A 21,110-nucleotide genomic window follows, 5' to 3' on the forward strand; every position below is an offset into this window, starting at 1 on the left:
CTATATCCAGCAAGATTAAGATTTTAATCATTAAAACTGGAAAAAGCTGTATTAAATCTATAATTATTGCGAATCCTCATAGTTTTATATTTTTTATGTGTAGTACACTCTCTGGCAAAGATAACAAGCTAATTTTTTTTTTTTAATCTATGGATAAGTTATAAAGATATGATAATTTTTGTAACGATCAATATTTTCGACTTTTTTTTTGTTATTTTTTGTGTTTTTGTCTATAACTTGAAATGGAAGTCGAATTTGAAAATTTTTATTAAGTAATTTTTTGTAGATAAATAAATTTCCTATCGATATGTATCCTTTAAAAAAAAAATTAAAATTAAAATATTGTAAAAAACTAATGAAAAACTATTCGAAACAGAGAAAAACATGACATTTTTGGTGTTTTTACTAAATAGTCTACTTTTATCTTTTAAGCATTTATAGATATTGAACATGTAACGGAAAAAAGAAAATACTTTATCTTTCAACATAATGGTCATAAAAATTGAATACGGATAAAATATGGACTTTCAAAATCTACTGTTTTTGGTCTCTTTGAGCCATTTTTCTTTAACACATGTTGCAAAAAATGGTATTTAGCCGTGGTTTTATTGTATGCATTCGTTATTTAAAATTACTTCCTTAACATTATAACCATAAAACCACTTAATGCAAACATATTTGCAAAACTTAGAAAATATTAAAACAAATACTTCTGCAATGACCTATATTTATCTCAAAGAAAACATGAAACTTGAATTTTTCATAGTCTTTTTACTCCCACTATGAAATCAAATTTCATTGCCCACCTTCCGTGGCAATACAAAATAACACTTTGTTTTTACGTTTATCGACTAATTTGGTGGTGACGTTAAAAGCTTATCCCAGCTCATTGTAACGACTTTAAGCTTCTTCACTACGGACGAGGTCACGTAAAACCACTTATGTAGAATAAAATCGAATTGAGCAATTCTTACGCCAAGTATCCTGCGATAAAAAAGAAAAAAAAACGCTTCCCTTAAATACGTCGTTCATACATACATACATACAAACGTACAACTACATAGAAAAAAAGAAACATTTACAAAATCATAAAACCTTTGAAACAATAAAAATCAATCAGCTATAAATGTATGACCCCAAATTACATTACAACCTATAAAATATATCGACGAGCATTATCAACGCTATTGCGCTGCCTATTCACCGCTCTCTCTGCGGTGCTACTTATGGAATGGGGTGGCTGAGTTGGGTGGGATGATAGTGCATATATCAAGATCAAGCGAACCAACCCCACCAATCTACAACAAAGCAATTTTCAAAATTGAATAATAACACATAAATTGTTGTTATTTTTTTTGTTTCTTTTTTTTTTTTATCTCTGTCGGCCTTCCTTTTTTTATGGAAGAAATCTGTCCGCCATCATCATCATCATCATCTACACAAAATCATTGGGAATAGACTAGAAATAACAACAACAAAAACGACAAATTTTGAGAGGGCGGTTCACAGCCCACACCACACTACCAACCCCTCTCATTCGTAACGTAATTTTGGTAAAACTTCCTAAGTGCCTTTGTTGTGTTTTGATGTTCTGCCGGAGCAACAAAATAAACATTTCTTCAATTTAGCAAGCGATTTTCCTCTTTTTTATTTTGTTGTTGTTTCCACTGTCTCCCCAGTTTATGTATATCTGCCTCAACGATTTATAAAAATAATCAAATAAAAGAAGACCAGGTTTGAATAATGGAGGTTTTGGCTCTTCCCTTGGACATGGGATACTTCGAAAATCGAATAAAAACGAAAAAATAAACAAAAAGTTTGTGTGTTTTTTTTTTTGTTGTTTTTATTCCTGGTCGTAAATGCGCCTATGTTGAGCCAAAGCAGATTCTCCCTGGAGTCCTTTTGATGACTAAAGAACCGTGTGTGTGTATGTGCACTGTTCGTGAATAGTGTAGAGTGCTATGGAACTCGTTAAATTAACTTTCATCATTCCAGAAAGTTGTTATTTATAGCCGCTTTGTTTTGGGCTCCACTTTGGACAAACAAAAAATAAACATAAGCAGACATCAATGATGAGAGGTGAAATGGTGGAATTTACTATCCGTTTGGGGGCCATTAACGTGGCTATTGGACCAAGAAGAAAAACAATGGAGGGAAAGTTTTTTTTTGTGTGTGAATTTTGCTAATGGAAAGTGTTTATTTTCAAAACAAAATAATTAAGTTTGCTTACGGTCAAGTTAAGTGAATTCGAAGCATGCGAAACGAAAAATGTTCAAGTCTCCAAAGTCGACAACGAAAATACTAACGAAAAAAAATATCATCGAGTATTCTGTCAAAGTCAAAATAAAAAAATTCAAAATTAATTTAAAATCAACAGAAAATAATTTTTAAGGCAAGAAATAATTGAATTAAAAGTGAAAAAAGCGTCAACACTGCTCTTGGAGTCAAGAAAAATACAAAGGACAGTAAAAAGTAAGTGACAAATGAGTGAAAACTCTCCAATTTTTCAATACAGCTGCGTACTGAAAAACGAAAAGCAAAACGAAATTTTTCGTTCAGGATTTCGTTAACGAAATTTGTATGGACAATTTCGTTTCGCTTCAGCAGCGTACTAGGCTTAAAGTGTGATTACTTTTTAAATAAAAAATAATTTTTTTCTGTCAGATCGGCATATAAATACTAAATAGTGTTTTACGATTCAAATGAACAATGTTTCATTACTTTGGAATCTTTAACTAGTTTTCGGAGTTTTTTGAGATACGTTTATCAGTTTATTTAGCGATCTTGGGATATTCAATAAAATTTTAGGTATGAAAGAAAACTTACTCAAAGTATGCGTAATAATTCAAAATTCTAATAATTTTTGTCTATGTCTTTCAGAACTAATCACATGGGATTTCTTTGCAAATTAAGCAAAGATCTACATAAGTAGAGGACAATCCCGGCACTCTTATTCGCTGGTCTCAACATACTACTAACTACTGAAATCCAAAAGCTAATATCCCCCTGCATTGACAAGAATAAATAGTGACAAATGCTTGGATGCTTAACGCTCAACATACAATTTGGGGTAGTTGCAATAATAGTGAAGGGATAAGTAAATTTGGCGCTAGTTAAATATGGCGTCGGAGTTCTGGGTTAGATTTCCAGCCTCCACCACCTAAAACAAAGCCTCCAAGAGTATCAATGTATTTAAAAGATTTAGATAAAGCTTTATCTCAATCTCATGATAATTAACTCTAAGCTTGAGCTCCAAGTATTGAGATGGAGCATTTGCAATGAAACAAAACTCAATCTCACTATCTCAGTCTTTAAAAACCATTTGTTTTCAAAATGTTTTCTTCAAGTGCAGGTACTGTCTATAACAACCCTTCAAAAATAAAATGGATGGCTGGGAATATTTAAGTTTCTTAAAGAATTAATAAAAGAATATTTTTCTAATTTAATTTGAACTATTTATTTTAAATTAATGTAAAAAAGTATTAATATTTTTTACGAAACACGTTTATATATGCTTTTAACTTCCAAATAAAGTTCGCCATTCGATTTTTTGTATAGCAAGGAATTTTTGAATTTCTTTTCGAAAATTTTAGGAGCCGTGTTTTGAAAAAAATATTGTTTTGTACTACACAAATTTGCAAAAAATAACGTTCTGAAGAAATAAAATTAATCCTCATATTAAAACAAAGTTTCAAGAATTTCTTAAATTTTTTTAAAATGCAAAATTGATATTTATGAAATTTGTTCTTAGAATTAAATTAAAATTATAACGCTTTCGTACATAAATGTTCGTGGAAATCGTGTTAGTCGTTTACTAGAAAGTTAGTTATAAAGAAAACGGTTCAAAAAATATTTTTTTTTTAATTTTGATCCTAAGAAAACAAAATCATTATCCCTCAAGGATATCATTTAAAAAACCCATAACATTTTTTAAAAACACTCAAGCTTTCGGTTACCTACAATTTTCTATTTAAAAAATTCACCACTATGTCCGATAAACTTCTTAGTGCGCACCTGAGTGCAATCGATTGCGTCAGGGGAGAATGGGAATGTACTATGTATACTTTTTTAAGAACCAAATTATTTTTTTCGCATCACTTTAATTCATTCCCTTGTTTTACTCACAATATTTTAGGAACTTCAGCAACCAACATATAGTAGAGAAACAGGGATCGGGTCAAAATTCTGGCTTCAAAATTCTGCTTTTTTAACGAAAATTCTGTTTTTCAAAATTCTGCTTTTTTTCTATTCTGCTTTTCAAAATTCTGCTAGCATTATACTTGAACAAACAAATTCTGCCAATTCTGTTTTTTTTTATAGCATATGTGCTGACTAAAGAAAAATATACCTCATTAATATAATTCAACATTGGTACTTTCCTAAATTGTTTTGTTTAAGTGTGGCAAATATTTTTTAAAATGCATTGACTGACTTTCTTTCAAATAAAATCTATAACTTATTGGAACCGATGTTGTTTGATACAAAATATTCCTTTTCTTATTCAAATTTTTGAATATTCATCTTTTTTTGATAAATTAAAAAATTTTGAATTATTTTCGGAAATGTTAAGTATTAAAAACCTTTTCTTAATATTTTCAAGTTTATTCATTTATAAAACAAAAATAAATATGCATTCAAAGAATGACAAATTATGTAGGTAAGTAATCAAATAAGTAGATAATTTCTCAAGAAGATGATTTTACAGAATTTTGCAAAAAATTAAATAAGGGTTTTGAAACCTTTTTTTAATTTTTTTTGCAGAATTTTGAAAAACGGAATTATGAAAAGCAGAATTTTGAAAAACAGAATTTTGAAAAACAGAATTTTGAAAAGCAAAATTTTGACCCCGGCAGAATTTTGACCCCAACCCAGAGAAACATCATTCTGCTATTATTAGGCAAACGACCAAATCATCACAATTTTGAGAACAAATAGTTTGTTATTGTCTCAAATTGGGTAGGTAAGGGTGAACCTGAACCTATAAAGGATTTTATAATATTCTATTGACTTGACGAGAGCGAACATTTTTAAATTCTGAGCCATTGTGATTGCATTACATCATTTGAATGAGACAAAGGTTTTCTTATGCATACAGAAATCTCTATAGAACTCCAAAATCAGATCGATCTCATTTTTTGTAAAATTTGTATCAAAACAATTTTGCGTACGAATGCTAGCAAAAGCTCAAAATAATGAGATTTGAGACTGAGATAAAGCATTTCGCATACCACCCATTCTCATGATTTTTGGTATAGATGTCAGAAACAGTACTACCAACTTAAAATATAGAATATTTCTACCTATCGAAATACCCATGCAATTTATTTTCCCCAGTCCTTTTTGCACATAGTTGAAATATAAAGCAATCAAAACTGTAAGTTACAACTTCATATATCTACACGTAAATGTAACTGCAAAAATAAAATTAAAAAAGCAAGAAATGTAAGGGACTTCGTTTCTTAAAACCACTGTTAAATAAACTTCCGAATGTCCTTTTGACTATTTTAATTGACTTTTGAAACTCTGGTAATGTCATCATTGGTCTTTTCATCCGAATAGTCCATTGGACAAACTGCACAAGATGAGTGCAAACAAAACTTGCAACTTCACAAACCAACTAAAACCTAATAAATGACCCCTGGTATGTACATAAACCATACATACATAGCATGAAAATGACAACTTTCGTGATGATGGTAGATTGCATTTCCCTTGGACAAAATAAATGTCAACAAAATGTAAAGTGAAGGTTATTGATTGAAACTTTTCGTCCATTTTAGTGTATCTTATTTTGTAGAATCCTACCACATTATAAAAAAAGAGAGAGTGAGAGAGAGATTGGGATCCTTTCAACTCAACCATAGATACTTTGAAAAAAATACCCGTTTGCATATAGTTTTCACAAAATCGTCTTCATTTCAATTTAATTAAATTAATTCATATGCGCTATTGTTCCATTACTCAAATTTTGTTATTTCCTTTTTCGTATCAACAAGGCACAATCTCTTAAACAAGAAAAAAGATTTATGCCGAAAAATTACACCAAAAATTGTTCACTGACTGCAAAGAATCCTTTCTACGTCAAAAAATAAACAAAATCCCCCTTTTTAGAAGAAAATAAGACCAAAAGGACCCAGCACTAGGTAAGAGAGTGTAGCGCAGAAGCATCCTTTAACTTAAATAACAGTAGCAATTCATACATTTATGCATGAGCAGAAGCACAGTGTAATCTAATATTGGGTATGCTTTCAAGGATTCATACAGAAACCAAGGATCATAGAAAATTTCGAAAAGTGTGTAGTTAAAAGGGTGTTGGCTGTTTACTGTTGGCGGCCGGGCAAGCGGGTGGGTGACAGGCGGTATAGAAGAAGAGTCTGTTTTTTGTATGTTTGTATTTTTCATATTCAAAATCCCGAATAAATGTATAAAGAGAATAAACTGATTTTATTATAGCATCAAGGACTTACATGGGATATCATCGTTTTGTTTTGCGTAAGGATTCGCATATTTAGCATTAAGCACATAACCCTTGTGTCTATTGGTGGTTAAATCATCGACACTCTGTTTTTGTCGAAAATGGGGCGTCATCATTGTTGTGGTATAAGCTTCGAAATTGTCGATGTCGTGTCGGTAGTTTGGGAGAATCGTTTTTTACATCTTGGCATTTTCGAGTGGAAAGGGTTTTTATTCAAATTTATCGTAACGAGTGGCTTTCATGGGACTCTTTTTGCTTTTTTGCAAATGGAATTGCTTTTGGATTGGGGGGAGTTATGGATATGTTTTTTTTTTCTATTTTTCATTTTGTTTTGTTTGTTGGTTTATTTTCATTGTGTAAAAGGTTGGTTATTGTTAGTCTTTATTGTTTTGTTGTTATTATTGTTATTGTTGACAGTATAAAGTGGTTTATGGGAATTTTCTTAGCAAAATGTCGATCGACTTTGAAAATGCTAATTTTTTGTAATTTATCCTTTTACGTGTCTTAAATAAAAATGAATAAGAAACAAACAAAAAACTCAATTTTTTACTATGCATAGGTAGCCAATATAGTTGTCTTCAATTAAGTTCAAGTACCAACGATCATGGGCAGAAGACAGTATTGAAGCAGTTTTGAGAAGTTTTCGAAAAGCTAGGTCGGCTGCCAGTATTATTACCATTGATGATCAATGCCACAATTTCTAAGCAGAAAAGTATCAATTGGATGATTTTGTGCTGTGAGAAGTATCAAAAAAAGTGGACTTATGTCCCACTCCACAATTTCTTTTTTCCCATTCAAGTGGGAACAACTCCAAAATATTTTGTTTAAAAAGTGGGAAATAAGAAGTATGCAATATTAAATTTGTTGTTAAAAAACTTTTTAAGTTTTGCAGGTTTTGTTGTAAAGCTTAATCACAACAAAAACATTACTGTTAAAAAAGGAGCCAAGTTCTCCTATGTTGAAATTATGCTGGCACAAAAAGTACTGAGATGTAAAAGTGTACCAAGTTCTAAAGTTTGGGTTCAAATTCGTATCAATAAAATTTTGATTGTTCTCTTGACAATTTTTCTTTTAATTACCGATTTTTAAAGTTATTTCAAAAATTGCCAAGTAAACAATCAAAATTTTATTGATAAGAATTTGAACCCAAACTTTAGAACTTGGTACACTTTTACATCTCAGTACTTTTTGTGCCAGCATAATTTCAACATAGGAGAACTTGGCTCCTTTTTTAACAGTAATGTTTTTGTTGTGATTTCACTACTTTTTGCAAGGTATGGCTGTAGTATTGAAAATCTCTATATTTGATGAAAATTCAGTGAAAATGGGCGGTGCCACGCCCCCTGGCTGAAATTCTCAAATTTTAAATTTTTTCCTTTGTATAAACTACCATCTCTACCATTCTACTAAATTTCAAGATTCTACGATAATCAGAAGTGCTCTATTATATTTAATGAAAATTCAGCGGAAATGGGCGGTTGCCACGCCCCCTGGCTGAAATTCTCAAATTTTAAATTTTTTCCTTTGTATAAACTACCATCTCTACCATTCTACCAAATTTCAAGATTCTACGATAATCAGAAGTGCTCTATTATATTTAATGAAAATTCAGCGGAAATGGACGGTTGCCACGCCCCCTGGCTGAAATTCTCAAATTTTAAATTTTTTCCTTTGTATAAACTACCATCTCTACCATTCTACTAAATTTCAAGATTCTACGATAATCAGAAGTGCTCTATTATATTTAATGAAAATTCAGCGGAAATGGGCGGTTGCCACGCCCCCTGGCTGAAATTCTCAAATTTTAAATTTTTTCCTTTGTATAAACTACCATCTCTACCATTCTACCAAATTTCAAGATTCTACGATAATCAGAAGTGCTCTATTATATTTAATGAAAATTCAGCGGAAATGGGCGGTTGCCACGCCCCCTGGCTGAAATTCTCAAATTTTAAATTTTTTCCTTTGCATAAACTACCAGCTCTACCATTCTACCAAATTTCAAGATTCTACGATAATCAGAAGTGCTCTATAATATTTGATGATAATTCAGCGGAAATGGGCGGATGCCACGCCCCCTGAATTGAAAAACTCAAATTTTCGATTTTTCCCTTTGTATACACCACAAGCCCTATCACCGTGTAAAATTTCAAGTTTCTACGTTAAGGGGAAGTTCTCCATAATTTTGATGATCTGTCAGTGAGTGAGTGAGTGAGTGAGTCAGTCAGTCAGTCAGTTACGGTTTTTGCGATTTTTGAAGCCCTATATCTCAGAAACTACTCATCGTAAAAGGCTGACATTTTGTGAGGAGTTTGGTTTTGACAAGTTCAATAAATGTAGCGAGTTTGAAATTTCTAGCATCTTTGGTGTGGAAGTTAGAGGGGGGTCGAAAATGGCCTGAGTTGTTTCCTGTAAATAAGGGTGTAGTGCCAAAGTTGCTAGAGAACTTGGCTGGGCACTACCGTGCCCCTTGATTATATTGGTATAAACAATAATATGGGTTTGGGGCATGGGGGCTTCTTGCAACCCGCATAAGTCCAATGTGGAATTATGTCCTCCTTTTTCCAATATTTGAATCATTTTTTAAAGTTTATTAAAAAAAAAACAAGTGATCATATAAAATTTAATTTTTCCGTTGTGTAGTTATGACTCCGTAAATACATTCTTAAAAAAAAAATACAAGGTTATTTTGTAACATTGACTGTTCAATTTTTTTGTTTTTTTGCAGATATTCCATTGAGAATTAACACGTATGCTTTGAATAAGGAACTGCTTATGAATTAAGAAACATGAATTCCAAATTAAGAGCTTCAAATCTAGAACTTCACTGAACGAACAGTTTAGACTCAATACTCAGTTATCACAACCTTAATTATTTAATATCACAAAATCTTATTTCCCTCATAGGGTTCCACGTCAGATTTTTTTTATGTTTGCAAAATACAAACAAAACATACAATTTCAAGTTTTTATACATATAGAATATAGACTATTATATTGTACACAACAAATTTTTTGTGTGGAACTCGACGAGGGAAGAACGATGTTTGCATCATCGTAGACGTACATATGTATATCACAAAAGCTCTAACTGCAAGAACTAAATACCAAGCTTCAAAAGCGATGCATCTCAGGTAAAGAATTTCTATTTTGTTTCTATTTCCATTTTTAATTTTCCCTTAATTTTTTTACGGGTTGGGGTCGAAATTCTGTATGTTACAAAATTCTGTATTCAAAATACTGTATGCCAAAATACTGTATGTCAAAATTCTGTATGTGCAAAATGCTGTACGAACAAAATTCTGAAAGTCAAAATTCTGTATAGCAAAATTCTGGTTGGTCAAAATACTGTATTTCAAAATTCTGTACATCAAAATTCTGTATATCAAAATTCTGTAAAAATGCTGTAAAAAAATATCGTATTTTGCCGTGCAGAATTTTACAAAACAGAATTTTGCATGTCAGTATTTTGTTCATACAGTATTTTGACGTACAGAATTTTGTATTTACAGTATAATGACGTACAGAATTATGGTCTTACAGTATTTTGACCCCACAGAATTTTGTCGTACAGAATTTTGACAAGCAGAATTATGACCCGCTCCCTTTTTTTACCAAGAGGAGTGGTTGAAATCATTTACCTTCATAAAAATATCAATTTATTATTACTTTTTCAACTGACAATCAAAAATTTAGTGAATTAAAAAACAGAAAGGTTCAAAATTAAAGGTGTGGATTTCGAAATAGGTTAGTGCAAGAACTTTTATATTTTTGATATTATGTACAGGGTGTGCCGGATTAAGGTAATAGTATTTTAGGGGGTGATTCTTGCGTACATTCTAATAAAAAAATTGTTCTACAATAACTTTCTATCTGTAAAGTTGATACCATTGAGCGATGATTTAAGAAAACTCTTACTTTGGTATGCTTTTACTCATGTAAATTTTAATTTCTTCGTTAATACTAATGATAAAAGGTCTTGATTTTTAAGAGAAATGTTATTCTTTGTAATTGTTAATATCTTAATTGATTGCTCAGATATTAGTTTTTAAAGTCTGCTCATTTTTTCTTACTCATGATAATTTTTGACTTTGAGGAAAATTTTCTTGGACAAATGTGTGATAAACGTAGTGTTTTATTAGTTTATTCGTATGAGGAAAACAATAATGAAAAAAAAGTCAATCACAAATTTGCAAAAAAAAAAAAACATACATTTTGTGATACGAAAAACCTGTACCAGGTTAAATCTTAAACAAAATGTGTGTTTTACCTTTAGTCATAAATGGTAAGAATTAAAATTAATTTTTGTAGTTTAAGATTATTTGAAACCTAGTTACAAGATCGATTTAAAGTCTGCTTCTTGATTTGGTAAACGTAATAGAGCTCATTTTTTTTTTGGAGTAGGAGATTTTATTCTTAAAAAATTATCCCAGGAACTTACTGTGAAGATTCTTGCTTTCAAACTTTAAAATGTTTTTTTTTTATGCAATCAAATTTTCAGAGAAGTCAGATTGTCTTAATCCTAGATATATGAGATCCAGCATCGAAAAGTACCGTAGATCATGTTCCATAAGCTTAGATTTTTTTTTTAATTATTGGTTGCTTGTTTTAAGGCATGATAGTCAAAGGCGCACAGCAGTTATGTGGGTCTGGGTGGTAATATAAAATGATTGGTATATGGTATCTTCTATGGGTCCTTGATTTGGATGTATAAGATGTGAATTTTTTTCATTTTCATTTCATTTTTAATTCTTGCAGAGTCTAGTGGTTTTGTTCCAAAATAAAGTCCATTAAAAATGCATTTTGTTAAAAAAAGCTATGAACATCACTATGATTTACGGCGGGCTCCATGGATATCTGCTCTTTGTTTTTCAATTTTTTATATTTTGAGTCTTAAGAAGCTTTTAAGTACACTTCAATCTATTATACTGACTACAAAAATCCGATTTATTTTAGTCAATGACTTCCTATACCAAAACATGATTGCTGAATGCAATCAAACAATTTAATTGAAAATCTAAACAAAAGTCATCACCCGCCCGCTTGCCATTCCCTACCCCTTATCATTTATCGTTGTCGTTAACATCAGAGAGAATTTCTCCATTGCCGTTTCCATTTATGACACCCATTGCTACCAACACAACATCATCGGCATAAACATCGGCATCTCTGCCATCCATGGTTTGGAATGAAGAAGGAGGCTTCCTATGCCGTTGACTTTGTTTACTCTCATAATTTCAAAATCAATAGATAAAAGCTATGTGATGATATCCTTGTGCCAACAATTTGCGCAATTATTCAAATAAATTGATCTCACTGAAGCGGTGACGGGCTTAGCTTCGTTGGCAACGATATGACAATGATGACGATGAATGTGGTGTGGTGAGTGGTAAATGGTGAAAATGGTAAATGCATATAACGTTCACGTTGCACGTTGGTCATTCGTGTAACTTTTGCGAGGAATTCCAATTGCATTCCAAATTGAAAACTAATCAGAGAAACTAGATATCTATCGTGTTAGCCAATTTGGGAAAACTGCTGCCTCTATATATGAATTGAAGCCTAAAAACTTTGTTAGCACTAACCGCTAGTTAAGCTGCGACTGTTGGTCGCAGTTGGCTGGTCATGATTCTCAGCAATCACCGGAAAAGAGTATTTCATGGTGGTGGAATGCGGTGAATCGAGTTGGAGGTGGGACTTTACTCATGCCGCTGCTGTTGCTACTGCTGAATGTGCATCATATACGTAGTGCATATATTGTTTGGATAATTTCCGAGAGTGGCAATTTATTCAATTGACGAGAGATTATTTGCCAATTGCAACATGGTCCCGGTTGATGTGCCGATGCTTGTGCTGATGTTGATGCCGATGCCGAGTTGATATGAGTGCATCCAGAGAGACGCATATAGGTTGGGCATGGGCACAGGAACAGTACCGGCCATTAGCGCAATCTGTGTTTATTTTTGCTTCCACATTCACGTGCGTGTGTATTTGTTGCTGTTTGAGTAAATACTGCAAATATTTACCTTCATTGATAGGAAATATTCCCGCTTTTGAGGATGTGCGGAGTTTTTAATCGCACCTATGTAGAAGGTACTCATCCTTCGAATATCAACGAATATGTGGACACAGAAAAAAACAAGTAAAAGAAAAACAAACATGTGATAATTTTGTAGATGGCAGATAATTTGATGGATAATCGAGTATCACCGTTTGTATTTTTTTTTTTTGCATATGAATTTCTTATATGTAAATATTTAGGAGATATGTTAATCTTTATTTTTTTGTTTATGAACAAGTTCTTCGGATAGCTTGTATTTTTATCTTTCTGTGTTCAAGACGGAAAAAGGTATTTTTTTCACGATTCTTCCATAAGACTGAAAAAGTTATTAAACGTTGAAAAACAAGAAAATGACAAATGTGCTCTCCTGTCAAGTTTTTTTTTTAAATATACTCAGACAAATAGAATTCTACCTTGGAAGTTTTGTAAATATCTTCTTTAACAATTTTCAAGCAAACCTTAAGAATCTAACAAAATCTCGTGTCAACAAGTCTTGATTTTCGAGATCTAATCAGTATTTGAAGGTTTTTTTAATGAAAAGATACCAAAATTTAAACGATCCGAAAAATATAATGAAAGTAACGAGTTTTTTTAAAGCACAAAATGGCGTGCAAGCATGTGGCATTTCGAATTTCCGACTGCCTTTGTATTCACCTCACAAACTTTTTCAAAATTCTTAAATTTTAAAACTATAAAATGAAGATATAATATTAATCTTAATGATGTAACACCCTTCTCAACATAATTGGTTCCGGCTTAGACGCCCCAAGTCATAGTCTGCTGGCACAGTGTAACAAAATCGTTCTGTACTGTTTAAGACTTTACACAAAAAATCATACACAATATAATGAAGGAATATCTCCCTCGTTTTCATATAATCAACTTCGTAAATCATTTTCTTCTTCCGCCCAAAGCAAAAAAAACACATCTTTTAGTAAAAGTTAATTACCTCACGTTACCCCGACCATAATGTACTCCAGCAAAAGTTTTTTTCTGTTGCTCTTTCTGAGCATCATAATTAAAGGAAAGGTAAAAACCAACTCCCGCATCACAGTTTACTTGAGATATAAAAATAAAATTCCCTCTAGACATACAGTACTGTACACAAAACGGAAGGAACAACAACATTTATAATAATTCTTACCACTGAATATGGACGCCATTTTTAATGTCCTTGATTACCACCCCCACCATCCAACTCCAACTATGTATCCTTAGGAAAGATTTTTCTTTTCATCGTTGATTTTAAGCTTAGAGCTCTTTTTCAGTCTATAGAAAAAAAAACAAAAAAAACTTTTACTGAATAGATTAAGGGTAAGGTGGATGTTTCAACAGCAAGTTGATGTGTGGAAAATCGTCCTTCTTATGTCCTAATAGGGGTTGAATTGTTAACTGAGTGAATCAGTGGGTGGATGATCATAGTTAAGTTGGGAATGTTGTTTGCCATTTCCTGCGACGCACATCCATTTTGTCAACTGGAGTTTAATGGCGCTTTCATCCGTAAATTGTATTTGTTGTTTGGCTGTGTGTATGTGTATGAGAGACAGTTTCCCCATTCTCCCCTATATCGTTCCTTCATTCTCATCTTCCTTCATCATCATTATCATCATCTCCTGTGCTAATTATATGAAAGAGGCACTTAGTTCCTACTTTAGTTCAGATATTCTGTGTAAGTATGTCCTTTATGGCTCTTAATTAAGGCACTGAGGAGTGTTTAATATGTTTCTCGTAGTCGTTTTATTTTTTGTTTTTGTTTTTATTTAGTTATACATTCTTTTTTTTTTTTTTGTCTGCAATGGAGGTCCTTCTGCTCATCCCTATACTTAGTTGTGCTATTTGGCGTACGTACCATCTTGATGGCAGGATTTGGCTGTTGGAATGAGAGGAATTGTGCTTGGATATTTATAGGTTCAACTCATAGAGCAATTAGTTTTGGGTAAATATGAAAAATATGAAATGCTGACTCGAGGAAAGAATTCATTATGAATTTAAGTAATCAGATTAGAATAGGAGCGCTTACGTTCTATATTTGGATGTGTCGGGTAAACTAACTAATAAGTAAGTACACAGAGAAAAATAGACCACATAAAATAGAACAAAAACAATAAGATTTCTCTATGGTTTTCATCCAAGAAGGAAACCTTATTAAAACAATCGGGTTTTCCTTATTGTTTTAAAATCTGCAAACAAATAAAAAAAAAGATGACCAGGCTGGGAATCGAACTGGAGACTTCAAATCATTAGTCGCCCACCTTACCACCTGAACCAACCTGCCATGAAAATATTGATCGCGATTTTTGTTCTAGTGCTAAGTTGCAAAAAAAATCAACTTTTCAGTCAAATTTTAATAAGATTTTCTCTATAAAAATAATAAGAAATCTCCTTAAAAAAACCTTATTAATCGTTGATTTTAATAAGATTTCCTTATGAAATGTATGGACGGTAAAACAATATGGCAATCTGTTAGTTTTTAGCGGGTCATATTTTTCTCTGTGTACATAAATCGATTAAATCATGAGTTCTATGCCTTTAAGTTTTTGGTCCGTTGGTCTTGTGGATGTTCGGGTTTTTTGATCAATTTAGAAAGAAAATTATTATTTCGAAAATCATTCCAGTGTAAGATTGTTCTGAACAATGAATATTATGATTTATATCCAGTCTCAAAATAAACTTATTATCAGTTTAACATGTTTTATTAAAAAACAGTTTAAACTTTAAAATAATGGTACCTGCAGTCAATTTTGACATCGTTTATATGTCCACCACGGCACTTTTGTGCTGGTTGAATACAAATTTCGATGACTTGATTACGCATTTCGTACGACACGAGCGCATTTTCTTTGTTCAATATTGATCTTCAGCTCTACTAAAGACGCTGCACAGTGGCCACGTTTTTATTTTTGGTTGCAAAATCATATCTGATACGAGTTGAGATATATTATTTTTTGTTCTTTCTAAATAAAGTTGAATCGAAAAAATTACTGCTTTTATTTACCAATGTTTATCATTATTTGCAACAAAAAAAAACAGTAACTGTTTTTGATGAGCTTTAAAAACCAGAACTAATCTGACATTAAATTTAATAAATGGTTTTAAACAAAATTAGAACAAAATCTATCAAAATACAGTTCTTTTTTGTAACAATTTTCAACATTTTTTGTTTCCTTATCATTGTCGAATTTTTTAGGTAACGCTAAGAAAAGTGTAGTAGATTTTCTAAGTCAATTTTAAACAATTGTCGCAGATAAAATTTCCGTCAAATTTATATAAAATACTCTTGCTTAAACAAGTTAAAAAAAAAAAAATAGTGTTCTTAGCAACCACTTCTTAGACATACATTATAAGCAAAAATAAATTCGTGTCCAAAAACTGTTCAAAAGTTAAAGGTTCTATGGGGAACCCTATATACAAATTATTGAGGCATATGCATAAAAAAAGTAATTACTAGTAGTAAAAGGTTTATAGTAAATACTAGTAGTACTAGTAGAAGCTGAAACTAATAGTATTTACTACATTCGGTATGCATAAACCTTAGTTTCTACCAGCTAGTATAAACTAGTAGTAAATACTGGATTCATCCCAGTAAATACTACTAGTTCATCTGAAAGTAATAGTATATACTAGATACCTACATAAATGCTGTTGCTTTTTTTTTGTTCTATATTTTTAACGTTCTATAATTTCTTTCTTTTGTAACCAATTTTTTGTATTACAATTTGTTGATAATAGCCCCGTTCCATTGGAGGTGGTAGTTTACTCATGAGTAGGACTAGTACTAGAATTAACACTTGATCTTCTACTCGAGGAGATAGAAATGTGTAGTTGTTGTACTAGATTTCTACTCACGAGTAAACTACCACCTCCAATGGAACGGGGCTAATAACAACTGGTGTTTAAGGCGGTTAAGTTTTATACGCTTAGAACAAATGCCTAAAAAAGCATTTTAATTTTAGTACACATAATTTACTTCACTATTTCAAATCTACTTTGCTATTTTTACTTTGCATTACTTTGACTGTTTTAATCATAATTGTATACTTTTTTTTTGTTTCGTTTAATTTTCAACTTGAGAAAATTTATTTTCCTTATTCAATAAAAAAAATCAAATATACCTACAACATCGAGTGAATACACTTAAAATTAATTTTCAACACAATTTAAGAGTTTAAAAGTGAGTGTTCGAAGTTAAAAAATGGCAAAAGTAGAAGTAGAGTTTGTTAAAATACTAGAAAAGTATGCCGTACTTATTAACAAATCTCAACAGCCTCATATAAAAAAAAGCAAAGGCGGAAGCCTTAAAATTGTTTATTCCTGAGTTTCAAGCCAACACTGGTATTTTAATAACAGGAGACCAACTAAAGAAGAGGATAAATAACATTTAACATGAGAAAGTTTTTACTAGTAAATGTTCAAGTTGGTATTTAGAAACTTGAAAAATTACCAGTAAATACTAGAAAGTAAAAGTTCGTACTAGTTTTTTATGCATATCAAAACCAGTATTTACTATAAAAATTCATCCAAAACTAGTAAATACTATTCTTCTAGTAAATACTACCTTTCCAGCATTTACTATGTTTTTTATGCATATGGAAAGTAGTAAATACTATTAAAATTTACTAGTAAAAGCATATGCTACCTTTTATGCATACGGCTCATTGTTTTAAATTTGAAAGGGATATAATTATTTTAAATATGTGTATTATTTAATAGAGGAACAAACGCCGTATAGAGCTGGTAATTGTTACACCTAGGCTGAATTCAAATTCGCATTCAAAGCTTACGAATTGTTTATGTTTATTCTACTGATTTTATGAATTTTCAACGCTATTTTGAGTGAAAATAATAAATCGTACAAATAGTCAGGAAAATCTAATTTTCTCCTCTCTTAATCTAATAAAATTGCTTTTATAAGAAAATGTCACTTTTGAAGAAAAAAAAAATAAACCAATAACAAGAAAAAATGCGCTTTCCAGTAATTTTTACAGTTGTCATAAGATGCTCCAAACATAAATTGGCCATCAAAAACAATTTTACTAGAACTTTCCACTTGAAATACAATATGACTGGACAACTCTGCATTCAAAACATTTCAATTCCTTAATCAAATTAAAAATATTTAACCACATACATATTTTTACAGAGATTAGAATAAGGACTAGCGATCAAAATTTCTTACAAAAAGAAACCAACAAGGTCAAGATATCTATTTCCAATTGTAATCTTTCACAAATTCCATTTAAAAAATTGAACATGAACTCTGCAAAGAAATTCCTTACAGAATATTCAGCAATTTTCCAAATTGTTATGTGATTTACGACACATCTGAAATCTCAAAAAGTAAAAAAAAAGAAAAAAAGAAAACCCTTCCCATATAGCATATTATATAGCTGACATCCAACTGCCGTTACAAATTGGCCTCCATTTCAGATTACAATTCGACTTGTTCGACCCCCGTTTACCTCGGCCACCATAACAAATGCTCAAGTGTATGTTACCCTCTCATCTCTATACACTTTAACAGAATAAGGATCTTCTAAATTGATTTTAGGGTGATGCGATGTTTGGAGTTATACAGAATGAATGAATAAAAAGAAGAAGAAAAATATAACAAAAAAAAACATGGCACCCTTCTTCTTTAACATCATCAGAGGAAATAAATGGTAGTGCTGAAATAGAGAGGAAAAAAGGCTACCCTTTTGAATGGCATTATAAGTGGGTGGGCGGTAGATGACAACCCTTAAAAGTATATTTTTTATTGCCAAAATATGGTAAGTGATCCTTTCAAACAAAGGATTTACACTAAAGTGAATGAAATAAATGTTGAGATTTCTTCAAATCCTGACATCAAAAAAACACACATGAGAGGTAAATCCACTCTCCTGATTTGTGATTTGATAAATTGATAAAATTGTATTGGTCCTTGGAGCTATTAGCAGAGATTAGAGATATTTGTGGCAATCGATTTGTGAATTAAATGAAAACAAAACCAATGAAAACAAAAAAATAGGTGAAAATTAATTATTATTTGTCATCGATTGGCCTAAGGCATAAAGGCCAAAAGCCGTGTAGAAGCGGTTGTCCTAATCGCGCGAACCATGAGCTCCAATGGTCATAAATTTTCGTAATTATGCGAGCAATTTAATTATTTTCAAGCGGAAGCGGAAGGGTAATTTGTGTCACTAATTGCGTGCAAATTGGAAATTCCTCGGGAGGTTATTATTATTTATATTACAGGTGGCTCTATGGCTTATTGGCTTATAAAACACAACGGAGGCGCATTTGAATTGAGTATAATTACAGATTAATTCATATATACCTACAAACTCGGGTATATGCATGAAAGGAGCTTTTGAGTTCTGCTTTTGTTGGTGTTATCTGTGCAAACATGCACAGTGTTGGTGCGGTTTTAGGTGAAGTGGCGTATATTTGGGGCAATAAAGCCAGCGATGAACAGGTTGGTATTTTAATATGACTGGAGAGGCCATAAACTATATACGGGACTGAGTTGATAAACAATTTATTGTTATTAACCTACCGCAGCAGCGTATGTGTATAGTCGTTTTAATATTAATTGGACATTAATCGAGCTGACGGAATATAATTAAATCGAAACTATCGGATTTTGTTAATAAATACAAAAAAAAAAAAGAACTGCCAATTTAATTCCACGCCTATAGAACTATGAATTAATAAGAATTGAAATACTGTTTTTGATTTATAACAATAAAACTACATGACGTGTTTGACAGTTTGGCTGTAATAGTAAAATATATTTTTAGATTGACGTTATCACAAAAATCACTTTAACGAATTTTACGCAGCTTAATTATTGCAACGAATATTTCTGATTCGACATGGCCGAGACGAGTTCCGATATTTGAAAAACTGCAAACTAATCTCTTAAAATTATACATTTCTAAAGGATTTTGGTATGCTGATTCCGAATCCGAAGTCAGAATTGCTCTAGCACGTCAAGTTGTTTTCGAAGCAATATTTTGACTTAAGGTAATCTTTTTCAACCAATTTTGTTTAATGTTTGTTTAAGAACTTGTTTTTTTTTTCTTTCAAATTCAGTTGCAATCTTCTCAATATCTCTTTTTTTCTCCGAGATATCTTGAAGTAAGTTAACACTTTGTAGACACGAAATCATTTCACCATTTTCACCAGAGTATAATACAAAGGAGAAACATTATTTTCTTTTGGTGCTTGCTTAGTTTGTTTAAGTATATCAATAGGTTACAGAATAGGTTAATGTGAAATTTTTCAATGATAAAATGGCGGCATAGTTCAGGATGACCGCAAACTGAATGAATGAGGACATATTTGGTATCAAATGATAGATCATATTGTGGGAAAAAAGCCTTCAAAATTTTAGCTGAATACAATAAAAAGTTTTAATTTTGTACAAGATCAACCGAATGTAATAAAATAGAATCATTTTTAAAAAAAATGGTACGAGCCAGAATTTTTCTGACAACAGATTTAGATTCAGGAAAGTCAAAACTTTTGTAATAAATATCAAGAAATTATTTCCTATGTGGGGCTGAGGTCTAATTCGTTATTTTTCTTTGACGTGTCGGTTGTTATTATTTTATTAAAGAAGGTCACGAAAATAGAAATAATTGATAAAAAAAAGTTAAGTTTTGCAGTCAAGTCCATTTGAATTTTGTGCATAATACCCAATTTTGGGAAATTCTGGTTAAGAAACTAAAGGATATTTTGAAAAAGAAAAAAAACTATTTACAATCCATTAGCTTAATGTGTCTTACAATTAATTCTTTTATTTTATTAAAAAAAAAAAACATTTAATATAACAGACATTTTGTCCTTTGTAGACAAATGGACTTTACCCACTATTATTCCTAATGCCTCATTTTAGCTACGTATTTCAGGACATTCTTACTCATTTCGTTGTTTTCGTTTCCTTTTTTAAATTTCATAGAAGATAAGGCTCCCAATTTTATTAAAGAATAAAATACAAATCCAAACCAGTTGAAAATATAAAAGAAACAAGTAAAATATTACAATGGTGTAACAAACTGTTAGGGATATTTTTTAGGTTAAATGAACTACTGTACCATATACAATATACAGGGTGTCCCATAAGTAATGGATCAAACGAAATATGCTGATAGGCGCACTTTAGGGCTCTCAGAATTAGGTAACTTGTTCATCCCAAATCCTTTCGGTTTTCGATTTAATGCAGTTTTTGTGAAATTTCGAAAAATCCCGACTTTGCAACAGTATTTTGCGTCCTCCGCTCACAATTGATTTTTGTTTTTTACAATTCTTTCACTAAAACATTGCCTAATAATAAGAAATAATTAATTAATCAAAATATTTTTCATTTCATACGCCATTTTGCTGCAAATTAATTAACAGTTCCATGTTTTATAAAAACTCAATTTCTCTCTTTTATTTCATAGCAACACCCTGAAAAAAATTTGTATGGTGTGGCACTGGTTTATTATTTTGAAAACTTGTCGTGTTATTGCAGTTTTCAAAAATGTATAATAATTTCCAAAGTTGAAATTAGAACAAAAGATATTACAATTTGAATGCAAAAAAACAGAA

At 31.3% G+C, this 21,110-nt stretch overlaps 2 long non-coding RNA genes across 2 annotated transcripts; both read left to right on the forward strand.

Annotated features, from left to right (window-relative positions):
* Nucleotides 1–1,459: 1,459 nt before the first annotated feature.
* Nucleotides 1,460–3,392, forward strand: LOC129912603 (uncharacterized). Its single transcript, XR_008771866.1, has 3 exons — nucleotides 1,460–2,472; nucleotides 2,665–2,808; nucleotides 2,881–3,392. It is a non-coding gene; the product is annotated as an uncharacterized LOC129912603 (long non-coding RNA).
* A 6,096-nt stretch (nucleotides 3,393–9,488) lies between these two features.
* Nucleotides 9,489–19,200, forward strand: LOC129912601 (uncharacterized). The gene is made up of 3 exons (XR_008771864.1): nucleotides 9,489–9,609; nucleotides 17,677–18,022; nucleotides 18,085–19,200. It is a non-coding gene; the product is annotated as an uncharacterized LOC129912601 (long non-coding RNA).
* Nucleotides 19,201–21,110: the final 1,910 nt, after the last annotated feature.

Source organism: Episyrphus balteatus, chromosome 2 (genome assembly GCF_945859705.1).
Source record: "Episyrphus balteatus chromosome 2, idEpiBalt1.1, whole genome shotgun sequence".
NCBI lineage: Eukaryota > Metazoa > Arthropoda > Insecta > Diptera > Syrphidae > Episyrphus > Episyrphus balteatus.